Source organism: Oncorhynchus mykiss, chromosome 2, assembly GCF_057628025.1.
Source record: "Oncorhynchus mykiss isolate SJ-2025 chromosome 2, ASM5762802v1, whole genome shotgun sequence".
Taxonomy (NCBI): Eukaryota; Metazoa; Chordata; class Actinopteri; order Salmoniformes; family Salmonidae; genus Oncorhynchus; species Oncorhynchus mykiss.
Genome location: NC_143023.1, coordinates 16,278,075 through 16,285,210, shown reverse-complemented (window position 1 = coordinate 16,285,210; position 7,136 = coordinate 16,278,075).

Sequence of the window (7,136 nt, the reverse complement as noted above, 5' to 3'; positions counted from 1 at the left end):
ATATTATTTTCTACTTTTCTGTCTTTTCTGGACAGTCTCCCTCCGATCGAAGACAGAGACGCAGAGACAGAGAGTAGTTAACAGAGACGCAGAGACAGAGAGTAGTTAACAGAGACGCAGAGACAGAGAGTAGTTAACAGAGACGCAGAGACAGAGAGTAGTTAACAGAGAGGGAGACGCAGAGACAGAGAGTAGTTAACAGAGAGGGAGACACAGAGACAGAGAGTAGTTAACAGAGATGCAGAGACAGAGAGTAGTTAACAGAGACGCAGAGACAGAGAGTAGTTAACAGAGACAGAGAGTAGTTAACAGAGACGCAGAGACAGAGAGTAGTTAACAGAGACACAGAGACAGAGAGTAGTTAACAGAGACGCAGAGACAGAGAGTAGTTAACAGAGACGCAGAGACAGAGAGTAGTTAACAGAGACGCAGAGACAGAGAGTAGTTAACAGAGACGCAGAGGGAGAGAGTAGTTAACAGAGACAGAGAGTAGTTAACAGAGACGCAGAGACAGAGAGTAGTTAACAAATACGCAGAGGGAGAGAGTAGTTAACAGAGACGCAGAGGGAGAGAGTAGTTAACAGAGACGCAGAGGGAGAGAGTAGTTAACAGAGACGCAGAGGGAGAGAGTAGTTAACAGAGACGCAGAGGGAGAGGTGGAGGAAGGGAAGGAGAGGGAGAGATGCAGAGACAGAGAGTAGTTAACAGAGACGCAGAGGGAGAGAGTAGTTAACAGAGACGCAGAGGGAGAGGTGGAGGAAGGGAAGGAGAGGGAGAGATGCAGAGACAGAGAGTAGTTAACAGAGACGCAGAGGGAGAGAGTAGTTAACAGAGACGCAGAGGGAGAGGTGGAGGAAGGGAAGGAGAGGGAGAGATGCAGAGACAGAGAGTAGTTAACAGGGACGCAGAGGGAGAGTTGGAGGAAGGGAAGGAGAGGGAGAGATGCAGAGGGAGAGGTGGAGGAAGGGAAGGAGAGGGAGAGATGCAGAGACAGAGAGTAGTTAACAGAGACGCAGAGGGAGAGTTGGAGGAAGGGAAGGAGAGGGAGAGATGCAGAGACAGAGAGTAGTTAACAGAGACGCAGAGGGAGAGGTGGAGGAAGGGAAGGAGAGGGAGAGATGCAGAGACAGAGAGTAGTTAACAGAGACGCAGAGGGAGAGGTGGAGGAAGGGAAGGAGAGGGAGAGATGCAGAGGGAGAGGTGGAGGAAGGGAAGGAGAGGGAGAGACGCAGAGGGAGAGGTGGAGGAAGGGAAGGAGAGGGAGAGATGCAGAGGGAGAGGTGGAGGAAGGGAAGGAGAGGGAGAGATGCAGAGACAGAGAGGCAGAGGAAGGGAAGGAGAGGGAGAGATGCAGAGACAGAGAGGCAGAGGAAGGGAAGGAGAGGGAAAGATGCAGAGACAGAGAGAGACAGAGGCAGAGAGAGATGTGGGATAGAGATAGGCAGAGAGAGATTGAGTGATGTATGGTGAGATGGAAAGAAGAGAGAGGGGGAGGAGGGGAGACATGCAGAGAGAGATAAGGAAGTGGGGGGGGGGGGGGGGGTAGATAAAAGGGCTGACAAAGAAAACGGTAAAGACACAGGGTTTAATCTGATTTGTCATTACTGGAGGAGGCTGATTGGCGGATAGTTCTCTCTCTGACGGCAGGACTAAACAGCTTCACTGTAGAGTAATGGGAGAGATACATACACATGGATGTGCTCTCAAATGTGCACATACAAATGAATGCGCACACACACATACCAGTGGAGGCTGGTGTGAGGAATTAGTTGGGGACGGGTTCGTTGTAATGTCTGGAATGGAGTAATGGAATGGAGTCAAACGTGGTGTCCATATGTTTTATGTGTTTGATACTGTTCCATTGATTCCTTTCCAGCCATTTAAATGAGCCTGTCATCCTATAGCTCCTCACACAAGCCTCCTTTGACTGACACACACACACACACACACACACACACACACACACACACACACACACACACACACACACACACACTGAATCTTTGGTCAATAAGGAGCCACCATCTGACTGTCTAATGGATAATTGTCTTATCCACTCTCATCAAAGGGATTGGGAGCGAGAGAGAGATAGAGAGAGAGTGAGAGCAGCTGGAGGTTGTGATATGTCCATTCTGATTTAAGATGCGAGAGAAACAGAGAAAGAGTGTGTGAGAGAGATATTGCAGATTAGAGGGAGAGATAGTAGGGACATGATTGACAAGTGAAGCAGCCTATGGGAGCAGCGTATGAGGCAGGATGATTCATTGAGTAAACAGACATCAAAAGTAAGCATGTTGGAGATTCGGTTCCCAATTCAATAATTGAATCACAATTCCATGTCACAGATAAAGGAAAGGGGGATACCTAGTCAGTTGTACAACTCAATGGATTCAACTGAAATGTGTCTTCCACATTTAGCCCGTTTGAATCAGAGAGCTGCCATAATCAACATCCACGTCTTCGGCGCCCGGGGAACAGTGGGTTAACTGCCTTGCTCAGGGGCAGAACGACAGATTTTTACCTTGTCAGCTCGGGGATTCGATCCAGCAACCACTAGGCTACCTGCCGCCCCAGGAAAACCCCATTGTATTTAAAAATTGGTGTGGTGTTGCCTCAACATCCACCAGAGGATATTGAATCAGGTGTGTTACTGCTTGGCTGGAGCAAATGCCTGCACCCACACCGACCCTCTGTTAGAATACTGGCCAGTCCTGTTCTATAGGAAGTGACCTAGTGTTTCTCAGTGAAAGAGAGACCCCTGCAGGTCGTTGTAAGCACTACAGCTTCTTCAGACACATGGACCAGTGTAGCAACTGAACCAGACACACAACTAAACTAACACCATACATATATCAATACATACAGGGATGGAATTTAAGGATCTGGGCACTGGTCAGCCAAGCTAGTGAACAGCAATTTTAACTAGCCCAGTTCCAAAGTCTTTGCTATGGGATATTAGAAGGCAAAGATTAAGAGTGCTAGTTTGGCACGTTTTCTACTATACTGTTCTGAAAAGTACTAGCCTTGGGCTAGCTCAATTTCCATTCCTGAATACATACCAACACCATAGACAGAGAGCAAGCAGCAGTGAGATTGGTCACTGACATGCCTCAAACTGACCACCCTCTACTGTAGGATGTCCTACAGAGAGAGACAGCCTGGCAGAGTCCTCCGTGAGTAGAATGAACTGACCACCCTCTACTGTAGGATGACCTACAGAGAGAGACAGCCTGGCAGAGTCCTCCGTGAGTAGAATGAACTGTCCACCCTCTACTGTAGGATGACCTACAGAGAGAGACAGCCCTGGCAGAGTCCTCCGTGAGTAGAATGAACTGACCACCCTCTACTGTAGGATGACCTACAGAGAGAGACAGCCTGGCAGAGTCCTCCGTGAGCAGAATGAACTGTCCACCCTCTACTGTAGGATGACCTACAGAGAGAGACAGCCTGGCAGAGTCCTCCGTGAGCAGAATGAACTGTCCACCCTCTACTGTAGGATGACCTACAGAGAGAGACAGCCCTGGCAGAGTCCTCCGTGAGTAGAATGAACTGACCACCCTCTACTGTAGGATGACCTACAGAGAGAGACAGCCTGGCAGAGTCCTCCGTGAGCAGAATGAACTGTCCACCCTCTACTGTAGGATGTCCTACAGAGAGAGACAGCCCTGGCAGAGTCCTCCGTGAGTAGAATGAACTGACCACCCTCTACTGTAGGATGACCTACAGAGAGAGACAGCCTGGCAGAGTCCTCCGTGAGCAGAATGAACTGACCACCCTCTACTGTAGGATGACCTACAGAGAGAGACAGCCTGGCAGAGTCCTCCGTGAGCAGAATGAACTGTCCACCCTCTACTGTAGGATGTCCTACAGAGAGAGACAGCCTGGCAGAGTCCTCCGTGAGCAGAATGAACTGACCACCCTCTACTGTAGGATGACCTACAGGGAGAGACAGCCCTGGCAGAGTCCTCCGTGAGCAGAATGAACTGACCACCCTCTACTGTAGGATGTCCTACAGAGAGAGACAGCCTGGCAGAGTCCTCCGTGAGCAGAATGAACTGTCCACCCTCTACTGTAGGATGACCTACAGAGAGAGACAGCCCTGGCAGAGTCCTCCGTGAGTAGAATGAACTGACCACCCTCTACTGTAGGATGACCTACAGAGAGAGACAGCCTGGCAGAGTCCTCCGTGAGCAGAATGAACTGTCCACCCTCTACTGTAGGATGTCCTACAGAGAGAGACAGCCCTGGCAGAGTCCTCCGTGAGTAGAATGAACTGACCACCCTCTACTGTAGGATGACCTACAGAGAGAGACAGCCTGGCAGAGTCCTCCGTGAGCAGAATGAACTGACCACCCTCTACTGTAGGATGACCTACAGAGAGAGACAGCCTGGCAGAGTCCTCCGTGAGCAGAATGAACTGTCCACCCTCTACTGTAGGATGTCCTACAGAGAGAGACAGCCTGGCAGAGTCCTCCGTGAGCAGAATGAACTGACCACCCTCTACTGTAGGATGACCTACAGGGAGAGACAGCCCTGGCAGAGTCCTCCGTGAGCAGAATGAACTGACCACCCTCTACTGTAGGATGTCCTACAGAGAGAGACAGCCTGGCAGAGTCCTCCGTGAGCAGAATGAACTGACCACCCTCTACTGTAGGATGACCTACAGAGAGAGACAGCCCTGGCAGAGTCCTCCGTGAGCAGAATGAACTGACCACCCTCTACTGTAGGATGTCCTACAGAGAGAGACAGCCTGGCAGAGTCCTCCGTGAGCAGAATGAACTGACCACCCTCTACTGTAGGATGACTTACAGGGAAAGACAGCCCTGGCAGAGTCCTCCGTGAGCAGAATGAACTGACCACCCTCTACTGTAGGATGTCCTACAGAGAGAGACAGCCTGGCAGAGTCCTCCGTGAGCAGAATGAACTGACCACCCTCTACTGTAGGATGACCTACAGAGAGAGACAGCCCTGGCAGAGTCCTCCGTGAGCAGAATGAACTGACCACCCTCTACTGTAGGATGTCCTACAGAGAGAGACAGCCTGGCAGAGTCCTCCGTGAGCAGAATGAACTGACCACCCTCTACTGTAGGATGACCTACAGAGAGAGACAGCCTGGCAAAGTCCTCCGTGAGCAGAATGAACTGACCACCCTCTACTGTAGGATGACCTACAGAGAGAGACAGCCTGGCAAAGTCCTCCGTGAGCAGAATGAACTGACCACCCTCTACTGTAGGATGACCTACAGAGAGAGACAGCCTGGCAGAGTCCTCCGTGAGCAGAATGAACTGACCACCCTCTACTGTAGGATGACCTACAGAGAGAGACAGCCTGGCAGAGTCCTCCGTGAGCAGAATGAACTGTCCACCCTCTACTGTAGGATGTCCTACAGAGAGAGACAGCCTGGCAGAGTCCTCCGTGAGCAGAATGAACTGACCACCCTCTACTGTAGGATGACCTACAGGGAGAGACAGCCCTGGCAGAGTCCTCCGTGAGCAGAATGAACTGACCACCCTCTACTGTAGGATGTCCTACAGAGAGAGACAGCCTGGCAGAGTCCTCCGTGAGCAGAATGAACTGACCACCCTCTACTGTAGGATGTCCTACAGAGAGAGACAGCCTGGCAGAGTCCTCCGTGAGCAGAATGAACTGACCACCCTCTACTGTAGGATGACTTACAGGGAGAGACAGCCCTGGCAGAGTCCTCCGTGAGCAGAATGAACTGACCACCCTCTACTGTAGGATGTCCTACAGAGAGAGACAGCCTGGCAGAGTCCTCCGTGAGCAGAATGAACTGACCACCCTCTACTGTAGGATGACCTACAGAGAGAGACAGCCCTGGCAGAGTCCTCCGTGAGCAGAATGAACTGACCACCCTCTACTGTAGGATGTCCTACAGAGAGAGACAGCCTGGCAGAGTCCTCCGTGAGCAGAATGAACTGACCACCCTCTACTGTAGGATGACCTACAGAGAGAGACAGCCTGGCAAAGTCCTCCGTGAGCAGAATGAACTGACCACCCTCTACTGTAGGATGACCTACAGAGAGAGACAGCCTGGCAAAGTCCTCCGTGAGCAGAATGAACTGACCACCCTCTACTGTAGGATGACCTACAGAGAGAGACAGCCTGGCAAAGTCCTCCGTGAGCAGAATGAACTGACCACCCTCTACTGTAGGATGTCCTACAGAGAGAGACAGCCTGGCAGAGTCCTCCGTGAGCAGAATGAACTGACCACCCTCTACTGTAGGATGTCCTACAGAGAGAGACAGCCTGGCAGAGTCCTCCGTGAGCAGAATGAACTGTCCACCCTCTACTGTAGGATGTCCTACAGAGAGAGACAGCCTGGCAGAGTCCTCCGTGAGCAGAATGAACTGACCACCCTCTACTGTAGGATGTCCTACAGAGAGAGACAGCCTGGCAGAGTCCTCCGCGAGCAGAATGAACTGACCACCCTCTACTGTAGGATGTCCTACAGGAAGCCCTGGCAGAGTCCTCCGCGAGCAGAATGAACTGTCCAGCATCAATGCAAGGACAAATGAACTGAAAAATTTGACCATAACTACCGCTGTCAGTCTTTTTCATAACCAAATGTGACTTTTAAACTGTGCATTCTACATCATTCAGGCTGTGATCAAATCAAAATCATTGAAAATAACTAAGGTTACGTATGTAACCCCACGGGTTACGTGAGTGATCCGATCCCTCCAATATGGTGTCCTTCCGCTCAGCAGGATACATTCTGAGTAAGAATTTCGGATTAGTCCCGTGTACCAGGTAGTGCTGCGGCTGACCCCCTTAAATAGCTTCCACGCACTACTCCCACCTTGTGTCCTTTTCGGGCTGCCGTAGATCACTGACAAGAGAATTGGTGTGATCCAATAGCTCACATAACCGTGGTTACATACGTAACCATCATTATGTAGTAATATATTGATCACTCCAATATGGTATCACAATACCAGATAAATCGGTGAACTAGGCCAGGCCAGACAAGAGCAAAATCCCGTAGGACTGAGCTCAGGGCAGTCATTGTTGCTGTGTCCCTTCATCCCCTTCCAGGGAAGTGGGGTCAACACCCAACAAGGCCGTCCCGACCTGGTTGGTGGCAGCAACATTGACTCGATAGTACCTAGGAAAAG